We start from the raw sequence: 13,181 nt of genomic DNA on the forward strand, positions 1-13,181 counted from the left end.
AATAAAATAAAATGATATAAAAAGTCAGGTCTAACTTGTCCTAAAAGTTTCATGCTTCTTTGCTGCTGCTGGATATACACAATTATTTAGTCAGTGGTTTCAGGGGTAAAAGTTATATCATATTTTAATAGCTTATCACTTTTGTGTTGTTTAATAAACTGAGAACTTTAGCCAAAAATAGCAGATCTACAAGTTCACAACACCAGGCGTTGTGAGCTGGTAGATCGGCTATGTTCGGCAAAGAGGTGTAGTGTAGAGGGAAGTATTGATGGTTTAAGTGGCAAAAAACAATTATACGTAGCCTGCGAGTTAGTTCTGGCAGCATACACTCGAGAGGTTACATGCATTGCTCATTCTATGTGGCTGTTTACAGCGTCATGCAAGACCCATACGTCATACACTGACGTGGCAATCAGCTGTCCAATTGGGCGCGTATTTAAGTTCTCTTGAATCGGGCATTCCATCCGCTTGTGTGTTCTAGCTTGTTGTCATGCGGCGTCTGCTCCCACCACCACCACAGCACCACCAGTAGGCTCTGCTATTGGTCTGTTCCCCATGGGGGGTTGTTATGTATATCTATCTCCCTGTTCTTAATGGTTAATGACGGCTGTATGATTGTGCTGAGCAGGGAGAAAAAATATAGCAGAGCCTGAACGCCAAGATAAAATATTACATCCACACTTGTATTCTCATTCTATTATATAGCTTAAATATATTCGGTCTATAATATTGGTTCAATCTATTCGTGAGTTATCTGACAGAACTGATGATCGTGCAGTCAAACAATGAAACTATATGGAATCTACGAAAAAGTTTAATCTGCAATATAATTGTATATAATATGTAGTGGGGGGTCCCTGCTTCATCTCTCTCTCTCAGCTAGGGGGTCCTTGGGCTGAATAACTTACTTGTAATATTTCCATTGTAGTTGTTATATTGGATGTTAATTCTTAATATTGGAATCACTATAGGCCTAGTTAAGCAATGTTACTGCACTTTCCCCGCAATAATATTTTTTATTGATTATTTCCTTCTATGACAAATAAAACACAATAATGTTAATGAAAACTAATAATTATTGTGTTCTGGCTTTTAACAAATTGTTTTCGTTTTTTCTCAATATCAATATAGTTATTGATAATATCAATCAATATCAATCAAGGTTGGCAGTGTGCACTGTGTGAGGTTGGGGGAAAAAAATGATGTGTATTGAGTTCATGCAACTATAGATATTTATAGTGGCTTGGTGGTGTTTTTTCTGCTTGCCCTGTAGAAGGTCTATGTTAGGCAGAAACATGTAAGCTTGATTGAATGATGAACTAGACTTTCATTAGAGCTTTAAATTTTTTTGGTGAGTTCCTATTTCTGTTTCCTTAAAGTAAACACACACACACGCACGCACGCACGCACGCACACACACAAACACACACACACACACAAACACACACACACACACACACACACACACACACACACACACACACACACACACACACACACACACACACACACACACACACACACACACACACACACACACACACACACACACACACACACACACACACACACACACACACACACACCCACCCCATATTAGTTTATTCATCTGCTACATTTGATAGTAACACTAACTATAAAAGCAGTGAATGTACAACTCACTCACTCAGGAATTTCAAAGTAGAGTGTTATAGAAAAAACACATCCAAGGCAATGTGATCAACTCTTTATTTCAACAGTCAGGAACATTGACACATTTTGACTAAAAGAGTGTCAGAGTGTATAAAACTAAAGGCACGTGTGCAGTATTTAAAACTATTTAAGGTCACATGAAATACTAGCAACTGTCCACTTAAAGAACTCTAAACTGACAGTAGAATCAATACACAGGCACAAACAAATGTAAATGTAACATCATACTTGAACTGGTAACAGAGGAAAACAATAAAGCTGAGTATTCACTTAAACATAAATGACCAACATCAGTGTGTTCAGTATAAACAACTTTTCCATGGGGCTCTACAATGATCTATGATACTAAACCCTTTTCACTTCAAAGACCACCAGTTTAATGTGCATTAGGCCACAGACCACCCAATCTACACAGTAAAATCCTTGGTGTTTATTTTAACTCAGTGTACAAAAATTTGTTTAGAAACAGTGATCCAAACAGTAGAGAACCACCATGAATACCCATCAAGAAAAGTAGCAAAAATAATGCAACAGCAATGCAAAAATATTTTAGCACCGAAGTGGAAGAAATTATGGATGTATAATATATATAAACACCAAGTGGATTTCACAATGAGAGTTTACAGAGATGGAAAAATAAACTGCATTCATGACACCACACAGTTCTGACTGTATCACAGTGAAAGTGTGATTAAATTACTTTTAATAATTGATTACATGTATCACTCTTGAGGATCACCCATGTGTTTATTGAAAAGTATTAATACCCAGTTTAGGGCTGTATCTAGCAATTATCTTCTTAGCGATTATTCTATTGATAACGTTTTATATTTAGCAAAATAGTAAAGCACAGATTTATTTAATTGTAATTACAGTATATCAATGAATAAACACAAGTATCATTTTTTTAAATATATAATTGAAAACGTCTGATGAATGACTTAAGCCCTATTTTGTCCCAAAACAGTGTCACACATATAGCCGATCTAGAGGTTCTCGTGTCATATATTATTGTGAGTTGGTTCAATTAAATCGATTTGTTTAACCGTTACATCCCTACACCAGTGCAACACTCCCCTCATTCTCCAAATGTAACCATCTTCACTAACCATCTGTAACATTCTCATACCATTATGAGCATATAATAATCTGCCATTATTATTAGACCACAAGACAATCATTTAGATTCTCAAAATTAAGTCATGTCTCAGCATCATCATCATCATGTCTAACTATGTTATTCCAGAGTTACACGGACCTTCCTTGGTAAAATCTTCAGAGGGAGAGAATCAGTGAAAAAGTGTGGATAGAGCGTGTCAGTGAAAGTGTGTGTGAAGGTGTGTATGTGTGTGTTAGTATCAGCATCAGAGAATGACAGCTTTCCTTCATTCCAGTCCAGCTGGACTCTGATCCTCTGAGGTTTCTGCTTCAATGAGAGAAGAGTGAATGACTTTGAAAATGATAACATTTTGCTTGCTTTGTATTTACCTTCCATTAACATTATACACCACACTATTTGACCCAGATCTTTTCCCTTTCTCTGAAAAGACTCTGCTAACACACCCAGCATCCACAATGGATTGTCTCCAACCTCAACATCCCAGCTGTGGGTCCCTGAGTTAAAGCCCTCAGAACCCAGAACTAAGGCCTGAGAGTCAAACCTCTCTGGGTTGTCAGGAAGCTGCTGTCGTCCTCCCAAACTCACACTGGTCAGATCATCAGACAGGATGAGTCTTGGATGGGCAGTGTTGGGGTCCAGAATGACAGGAGTGTAGGAGACAATGTCCTTCATCTTGTCCCAGACTCTGAAGGTCAGGTTGCTCAGGTGTTTGGTCACGTTCATCAGTGGTCCTGAGACCAGCTGTGGGTCCTGCAGTGTGAACTGGACTCTCTCCATTGTGGTCTTGTAGTTCTGCAGGCATGAGATGTGTTCAGCTCTCAGCTCCTCCTCTATGGCTCTGATGTTGTTTGAAAGGGTTGATATGTCTCTGTTCAGACCCTCAGTCTTCTCCTTTATCAATTGACTCTTCTGCTGCTCTTCCTCCCTCAGTGCAGTGATGCTGGCCTCCTCTTCCTCTTGTAGAAACTGATGAAGCTTTTTAATCTCGTCTTTAATCTGCCTCTCTGTGTGCCGGGCCTGGACCTTCATGTGTTCTGCTGTTAGGTCACAGGTTGCTTTAACTTTAATAAAGACCTTCAGTTTCTCCTGTAAAGGCTTCAGTGATTTCTGGACTTCCTTCTTGTGATCCAGAGCAGCTTAATCAATGGGTCTGAAACTGTGGTTGGTGTGTTTTTCTGAATGAAGACACACAACACACACTGGCTGTTGACATTCCTGACAGAAGAGTGTGAGTTTCTCAGCATGCAGACTGCAGAGATCCTCAGACCCTGAAGAAGTTCTCTGACGTTTTGAAGCTCTCTGATGTCTCTCCTGTATGAAGGCCTCACACAGGTTCTTCAGAGCCAGGTTACGGGGTGGATGATCTGTTGAATGTATTTCCTTACAAACTGGACATTCATTTATTCTCTTCCTTCTCCACCATTTCTGCAGACATTCTTTACAGAAGCTGTGGCTGCATGACAGGACAACAGGATCTTTAAAGATGTCACGACACACAGGACAGGAATAATCCTCTTCAGGAAGAGACAAGTTGGAAGCCATTTTGTGTGAAGCTACAAACACTCTGCTCAATAAAAGAAAATCAGCTGATAGACAGTAAACAGCAGGTTCCAGTGGTCTCACTGGTCTGGGTCAGTATTTCCTCCTGTAGCTGTGGAAAGACAGTCTGTTCTCCTCCCTGGAAGTTGCGTTTGATCTGAAGGTCAATCTTATCGTCTCAGGTGAGTCTGGCATGGAGTGGAGCTTTGACACCACCACAGACCTATTTCAAGTACACACACACACACACACACACACACACACACACACACACACACACACACACACACACACACACACACACACACACACACACACACACACACACACACACACACACACACACACACACACACACACACACACACACACACACACACAAATTAACCTTTAAACATAACGTATGCACCACACATATTGAATTGGTTGAATGAGATGTATCATTCAACAATGCTGTCTACATAACTGAAAAGCTTCTCTCTATGTTTTTTGCCTGTAGGCATATTATCATATTGTTCTACAGAACACCATTGCTGAGGTAAAAAAAAAAACAAGGAAAAAGGCGGTTTGATATGAAGTGAATGAGGACACTAGAAAGCTGTTATCTGATATGCATTAGAGTTTTATTGATCATCAAGGGGAAAAGTGTACTTAGATTTATATTTGTTTTGGCTTTTTGAGCCAATTTTGTTTTGTTTTTAAAGAGGGATAGGGAAAGCAGGCTGACAGGAAATGGGAAGAGAGATGGCGGGTGACATGCAGCAAAGGTCGTAGGGAACGAGAGTCGAACTCGCGACACGCTGTCAGGCTTGTATTGCAGCCTAGGGTCAGGCTGGCATTGCAGCCTAGGGTCAGGTTGGCATTAGCCTCGGAAACCCGTGCCTTTTTTTTTTCAAAAGAAAAAAAGCCTGGGAGAGCCTAGCATGAACGGTGGTTTCGGAGTGGGAGTGAACCTTGTTATCTCCTAACCGATCAGAGTGCAGAGGGGCGTCGCTCTAAATTTGGTGACGTCAGCGTGTTCCGTGCACAGGCCGGGGGGGAGGGGGGGGGGGTGGGGGGAGCGGGGGGGGGAGGGGAGGGGAGGCGGGGACATAGATTGGTGAAGCAATAGGAAGCGGCGCTGAGACTCAGCCCCTGGGTTTGGATCCGCCCTTCAAGGCCATCGATGGGGCTGGCTCTTCCAGGCTAGGCTGGCATTGCAGCCTAGGGTCAGGCTGGCATTGCAGCCTAGGGTGCCTGGACCGTCACGCTACGGCCCAGGCCAAGTGTCCCTCGACTTAGCAGCACATCTTGATTCTTTCTTACTTCTCCTGGATTGCAATCGTCACCATGGAAACCAATACAGAATCAAGATGTGTTTATGGTCTCTCACTCACACGTACAAGCATTGTACATGTGTGGTACGTTATTCCCATAGACCAGAGGTCTTCAACAGGGGGTCCGCGACCCCTAGGGGGTCCGTGGAGGTACTGCAGGGGGTCCGCGAAATTGTTGTTTGATTAAACAATATTTTTGTTTGAAAAAAAAAATGTATACTTTTTTTTTTTTTTTTTTCAAAAAAGTCAAATTGTCTTTAAACATAACATTAATCCATAGCATACAGATAAACGGAGGCACAATGCACAATAACACACATGGTATGTTTATACATATTTTGTAGAGATTTTTTTAAATAATATTTTTATTTTGCACACCTACTGGGGCAGGTGCGTAGGAGCAGGCTATATAAAACACAATTTTATACATAAATATACAATATATGTGGTAGCCCCCCCTACCCTACGAGGTAGGGGGTCCCTGCTCCATCTCCCCATCAGTTTGGGGGTCCCTGGCCTGAAAAGGTTGAAGACCCCTGCCATAGACTGTATAAAAATAATGGACAGTGTTACGCCCCTAGACTCTACACACCGTAAATGAAGCCGATTGTTCAGCAATTTCAAATCCGCCATCTTTCAAATCGCATCATATCCTGCAGAATGACACCAGACCATTATTGGTTGTGTAGCTTGTCAATCAAATCATTCCGCCCCTCCTAGAGCATAACCTACTTTATCGTCGTTAAAATAAATGGGACCATAGTTTACCAAAACGCATATCATGGTGATTGAAAGGAGACTTTAAACTAGCGACTGGAAGCATATATTATTTATGACCATTTTTAGTCTACAGTTTGTCAAAAACCCATCCGCTTGCATTGAGATAAATTCTTTCTGACACCAGCAGGGGTAAAACAGAGAAACTAAAGGCCATTCATATGAACTGTCTCTTCCGTATTGGAGTCAATGTAAAAATCTCAAGCTGACCCCTTGATTATTCCACAGAGACTGTTAAACACATCAATACATAAGATAATACAAATAATACTGGATGTAATCAAGTAAAGATTACATCCTTGCAAGATTCACAAAAGGCCTCATGGGACACTGGAAACTCGTGGATGAGATAGAAGTCCACAATGGAAACAAGTCCCCATGGCTTTTTTGTGATCCTTTTAGCTTTTATGTCTCACATGCTGTTTTACATGTCTGACAAATAAAGTATTCAATCAATAAAAGTCAAGTTAAAGTACAGGTAGAACGAGAAACCGCTATATGATATATTTATCAGAAATGGGGATTGTACATAATATACATCCTTACCTGTAACTTGGCCAAGGCGAATGTTTCCTGACAACAGAAGGTCACTTTGAAAAAGTGGTCTGATAGTTAAACTGAAATGATACTAGTTGCTTGGTGGTGGTCACTCCATTGTGTGCATGTGGTTGCAGTGTGTGTCTGTCTGTGAGTGTGTGTGTGCCTGTGTTGTGTCCTCTTGTGCCCTGTGTTGGTCTGACTCTGAGCACTGCAGGACAGTAGGCCACTAGACCAGTGGACCAGTGTGTTCTCTTTGTCCTTGGAGAGGAGAAACCTCCTCCCACCTCCCTTGCACGTTACTGCAGTCATTGGTCCATTTCAGTGTGAAAGGCCAGAAGGCCCATAACAAAAGCCAGTCTGATTGATGTGAATAAAACTAAAGTTTTTATTTAAACATGAAAACTGCAGTGGTATGTGAATAAAACTAAAGTTTTTATTTAAACATGAAAACTGCAGTGGTATGTGAATAAAACTAAAGTTTTTATTTAAACAACTCGACGAAACCTGTAGTGGTATGTGAATGTTTTATTTAAAGGGATAATTCACTTTAAAAAAAACTTTGGGTAATTTTATCGTCTACTGAGGCTTTTGTGAGCCCCTCAGACCGTTTTTAAGTTGCTTGATTCAGTATTTAGATATTTGATATTCATTTTATCAGACACGCCCCCTTCCTATACAAACCCATTATAACGTCAAACTCCATTTTTAACATGTTAGATTCATCGAAAACACCCGTCCTTGCTTCTGGTGACTCACCCTGCCCTCCTAATACGTGAGGGGGCCGTGTTTTAACGATTACTTTTTTCATTTATTTTATTTAAATTTTTTATTGTATTAAATCTTTTTCATTTTTTTTAAATAAATGAAAAAAGTTATCGAAAAAACACGGCCCCCTTACGTATTAGGAGGGCAGGGTGAGTCACCAGAACCAAGGACGGGTGTTTTCGATGAATCTAACATGTTAAAAATGAAGTTTGAAGTTATAATGGGTTTGTATAGGAAGGGGGCGTGTCTGATAAAATGAATATCAAATATCTAAATACTGAATCAAGCAACTTAAAAACTGTCTGGGGGGCTCACAAAAGCCTGAGTAGATGATAAAATGACCCAAGTTTTTTTTAAAGTGAAATATCCCTTTAAACAACATGAAACCTGTAGTGGTATGTGAATGATTTATTTAAACAACATGAAACATGTAATAGGTGAATGAAACTAAAGTTTTTATTTAAACAACATGAAACCTGCAGTGGTATATGAATAAAACTAAAGTTTTTATTTAAACAACATGAAACCTGTAGTGGTATGTGAATAAAACTAAAGTTTTTATTTAAACAACATGAAACATGTAATAGATGAATAAAACTAAAGTTCTTATTTAAACGACAGGAAACATGTAATAGGTGAATAAAACTTTTTATTTAAAAAACATGAAACGTGAATAAAACAAAAGTTTGTATTTAAACTAATGTGTTGACCCCCCCCCACACACACACCTCAAAGAACTCCTCACCCCAAAACCTGCCACCCGAAGCCTCCGCTCCAACAACACCAACCTTCTCGTTGTCCCTGACACCAACCTCCGCACCACGGGTGACCGGGCCTTCTGTTACACAGCCCCATGTCTGTGGAAGGCCCTCCCAGACCACCTGAGAGCACCAGCGTCCACTGATGCTTTTAAAAATTGACTAAAACCCTACCTTTTAAAAAAAGCATTTTCCTAATTCTTCGTGGACTTCTGTTTGTTTTCATTTCTAAATTTGGCCCTTTAGTTTAGCCTAGTTGGGTCTATTGTAATTGTTTTGTTGCCTATGCTGTTTTTATGCCTTGCTTTTAATCTGTAGCACTCTGAGATTCGTGAGAATGTAAAGTGCGTTATAAATAAAATGTATTATAATTATTATTACTATTATACGCCGACAGCACACAGCACAATTTTGCATACTCAACTTCATAAAAAATTACTTAGCATTATTCTAGTCCTTTTTAACAACAGTAACCTAACTGTATATGGTCATATACGGTATTTGTCTTACTCTACTATTGACAGAGTACAAAGCATAATGTGCAGACAGGGATTTGGAGAATGCTTGTTTCTAGTGTCATTTTCAAACACCTCCTCTCCTCTTCTATTCTTTTGCAGGAATTGGCTAATCAAGGCTTTAAAAAAAAAAAGATAGTTCACCGAAAGAAATACTTACACAAAGGAGTCTCTTTGTGTCTCCAACCGGAACCTCTGCCGGTCATCAAATGATTGGCTTAGGAATGCGGGCGGCAAAAACTAAAAAATATTCATGAATTCAAGTCTCCATGGGGTGACTAATCCATAGATAAAAAGTCACTTTGGGGGTGAACTATCCCTTTAACACATACACAATGCCAACCATTCTGCCAGTCAACCCCCCACCCATCCACACACGTACGCGCATACGCACACGCACACGCACACGCACACGCACACGCACACGCACACGCACACGCACACGCACACGCACACGCACACGCACACGCACACACACGCACACACAGTATACATTACCGCCATTTGAAAATAGCAGATCTACAAGCTCACAATGCGTCGCATCTATTTTCAAAAGATTGTTATACATACAACTGAAGTTATTGTACTTGGCCCTAAGCACCTCAGAGATAAATTAGCCGATGATAATTTTACCCTAGATGGTATTACCTTGACCTCCAAGGCCACTGTAAAGAATCTGGGAGTCACATTTGACCAAGATATGTCCTTTCAGTCCCACATAAAACAAATTTCAAGAAATGCCTTTTTTCACCTGCGTAATATTGCAAAAGTTAGGCACATTCTGTCCCAAAATGATGCAGAAAAACTTGTTCACGCATTTGTTACTTCTAGGCTGGACTATTGCAACGCTTTATTATCAGGCTGCCCAAGTAAGTCCCTAAATAGCCTGCAGCTAGTCCAGAATGCCGCTGCGCGCATACTGACAGGAACCAGAAGAAGAGATCATATCACTCCTTCATTTGCCTCTTTGCACTGGCTCCCGGTTAAATACAGAATAGAGTTTAAAGTTCTCCTCCTCACATACAAGGCTCTCAATGGACAGGCACCAGTATATCTCAAAGAACTCATCAAGCCCTATAAACCAGCCAGAACACCATTGCGTCCACAGTATGAAAAAATGCTTACGGCTCCAGGAAACCCCAAAAAAGCTAGAACAGGAGGCAGAGCATTTAAGTTTCAGGCACCTCAGCTGTGGAACCTTCTCCCAGTCTCAGTCCGTGAAGCAGACACACTCTGTATATTTAAGACTAGATTAAAAACCTTTCTCTATGATAAAGCCTATAGCCGAAGTGTATAGACTCAGTCACCCTATAGTCATCCTCTCTCCCCTCTCCCTCCCCACCTCCCCCCCTTTCTCCTCTCTCCTCTCTCGTCCTCTCTCTTCTCGTCCTCCCTTTTGGTTGTGTGGGTTTCCCATTGGTACAATTGAAATTAACCCTGTACGGATTCACGCTCTAGTAAGGCCTGCCACTAATTCTACACCCGGGGACCCGCTCCCCGGAGTTTCTTTTGTCTCCCACGTCGCAGTCCAATGGACTGTCACTACGGACCCCCAGCTGCGGCTCAAGACTGTGACTGCGGACCGGGCCTCTCCATGGAGCACGACCGTGGATTTCTACTACACTACACTATACCACTACACTATACTGTATATGATCTTAACATTCTTATATTATACCATTATATACTGCATACACATTATTGCTGTACTATATTATATTATCATATACTATCTTACACTATTATATTTGCTACTATTGTTATTGTTACTACCTGTACTGTATCTCTTTCTGTCTCTCCTCTGTCTCTCCCTCTCTCTCTCTCTTCTTTCCCCCGACGGTTGAGGCAGAAGGCCGCCACCCTAGAGCCTAGGGTCTGCCTGAGGTTTCTTCCAGTTAAGCGGGAGTTTTTCGTTGCCACTGTCGCAAAATTGCTTGCTCAGGGTGGGATTGTCGGGTCTCTTCTCTACATGTAAAGTGTCTTGAGACAACTTGTTGTGATTTGACACTTTAATAAAATTGAATTGAATTGAATTGAATTACAATTATTAAAACTTGAAAGGGACATTCTGCATATTAGTACTTTCTACTTTTGGTACTTTAAGTACATTTTGATACCAACACAACAACCTCAACATCCCAGCTGTGGGTCCCTGAGTTAAACCTCTCAGAACCCAGGACAAACTCATAGAGGTCAAACCTCTATGAGTTAGGGTTAGGGTTATATTGTACAAACAAGAGGAAAAAAAAGGAGTGTAAAACCCTACTCACTTTCAAAACTGCCCTAAAGAAACACCTTCAGGAGGCTGCAATTCGAAAATGGCCCCTGTCAAAATCTTAACCTACCCCCCCCCCCCCTCCCCGAACTCTTCCTCTTTTTTCTCTTGTACATATTTTTTTTTTCCAAACCAGTAACCTGTAAACTGATTGTATGACATTCTGTATAGTAGTGTGTATATCTGTCTGTCCCTTATATGTCATCATGATTTGTGTTCATGTACAAAACAACCACGTACAAACTGTAAAGAAATGTCCATAACAAAGAATACAATATTCTCTTTTATACAAACAAACAAACAAACCTCATCTAGTTCAAATGTAGAAAGTCCCCCTAAATAAATGACATGACATTATATTAGTTCCGGGCAGATTCAGAACATAAAAACTCTCCCCACACACACAGTGGTAACGAAACAAAAACACTTTCCAATAAATAAATCATATACACTGTTAAACAAATCTGAAAATAAAATAAAATGAAACAAAAATCATGGCAGTTAAATGTAATGCTGCTCTGCTGCTGCTGGACGTTCACAATTATTTAGTCAGTGGTTTCAGGGGTAAAAGTTATATACATTTTTAATACCTTATCACTTATTTATTTTTTAATAAGCTGATTATTCAGTTCTCCGAAGAAAGGTTAGATGTAGGCAGTGATTTAGAACACTTTTGTTTTTGAATAAGAAACTTTGCATATAGGATAATGTAATTAAACAGTCTATTAGTGACACCTGTTTATATCCTGTCTGTACCATTTTTTGTTGTTTGCTTCTGTTTGCAGTTTAGGGCAGGGGTCTTCATTTGGGGGTCATAACCACTTGAACCCTAGCATCCCTATTCTGGGGAGATTAACTTTAGCCAAAAATAGCAGATCTATAAGTTCACAACACCAGGCTTTGTGAGCTTGTAGATCGGCTATTTTCGGCAAAGAGGTGTAGTGTAGATGGAAGTATTGATGGTTTAAGTGGTAAAATGTCTGAAAAATACATATTAACATGAATCCAAAATACACTGATGATCGTGTTGTCAAACAATGAAACTATATGGAATCTACAAAAAAGTTTACTCTATTCTAGAACATAATTGTATATAATATGTAGTGGGGGTCCCTGCTTCATCTCTCTCTCAGCTAGGGGGTCCTTGGGATGAAAAACGTTGAAGACCACTGGTTTAGGGTGAATGACTTGTGGTTAAGAGCTCGTGCAGCATGTATGCACCGCCACAAGGTGTCACTGTGGCACAAGTTCAGGCAGAACCATAATGACTGATATTTCCATTGTTGTTATATTGGATTGAGCTCAGCTCAGACATGTTACAAAACAAAGGACACATACAAGCTCCTCATACCAACACAAGAACACATCTATACATGCTATATGTTTGGTGATTGACAATCTTTCACTAACATATAAGGCCATGAGAGATCTGAGTCAATCAAATAAAACAAAAAGATATTAATGAAAACAAATAAAGGAGGATCAGTGATCCTATCAATCAAGGTTGGCGGTGTGCACTGTGTGAAGTTGATAAAAAGACAGATGTGTATTGAGTTAATGCTACTAGAGATATTTATATTGGCTTGGTGGTGTTTTTTCTGCTTGCCCTGCGGAAGGTCTGTGAAACATTAACTTGATTTTAATTTGTTCAATGATGAACTAGACTCTCATTAGAGCTTTAACATTTAACGTTTCCTTAAAGAACACACACACACGTTACTTCTTATAGTAACACACTCTGAGTCCTAAACATTATTATTGTAATAATAAAAACAAACTCACTCACTCAGGAAATTCAAAGTAGTGGGATAGAACAAACACATCCAAGGCAATGTGATCATGTTCAAAGTCTTTATTTCAACAGTCAGGAACATTGACACATTT

At 40.1% G+C, this 13,181-nt stretch overlaps 1 pseudogene across 1 annotated transcript; it reads right to left on the minus strand.

Moving 5' to 3' along the window:
- Positions 1-2,929: 2,929 nt before the first annotated feature.
- LOC308102998 (E3 ubiquitin-protein ligase TRIM35-like) lies at positions 2,930-4,354 on the minus strand (annotated as a pseudogene). Its single transcript has one exon. The product of its transcript is annotated as an E3 ubiquitin-protein ligase TRIM35-like (transcript).
- Between the last annotated feature and the right edge of the window lie 8,827 nt (positions 4,355-13,181).

This window comes from Gymnoscopelus braueri (genome assembly GCF_963280865.1).
Source record: "Gymnoscopelus braueri genome assembly, chromosome: 16".
NCBI classification, from domain to species: Eukaryota; Metazoa; Chordata; class Actinopteri; order Myctophiformes; family Myctophidae; genus Gymnoscopelus; species Gymnoscopelus braueri.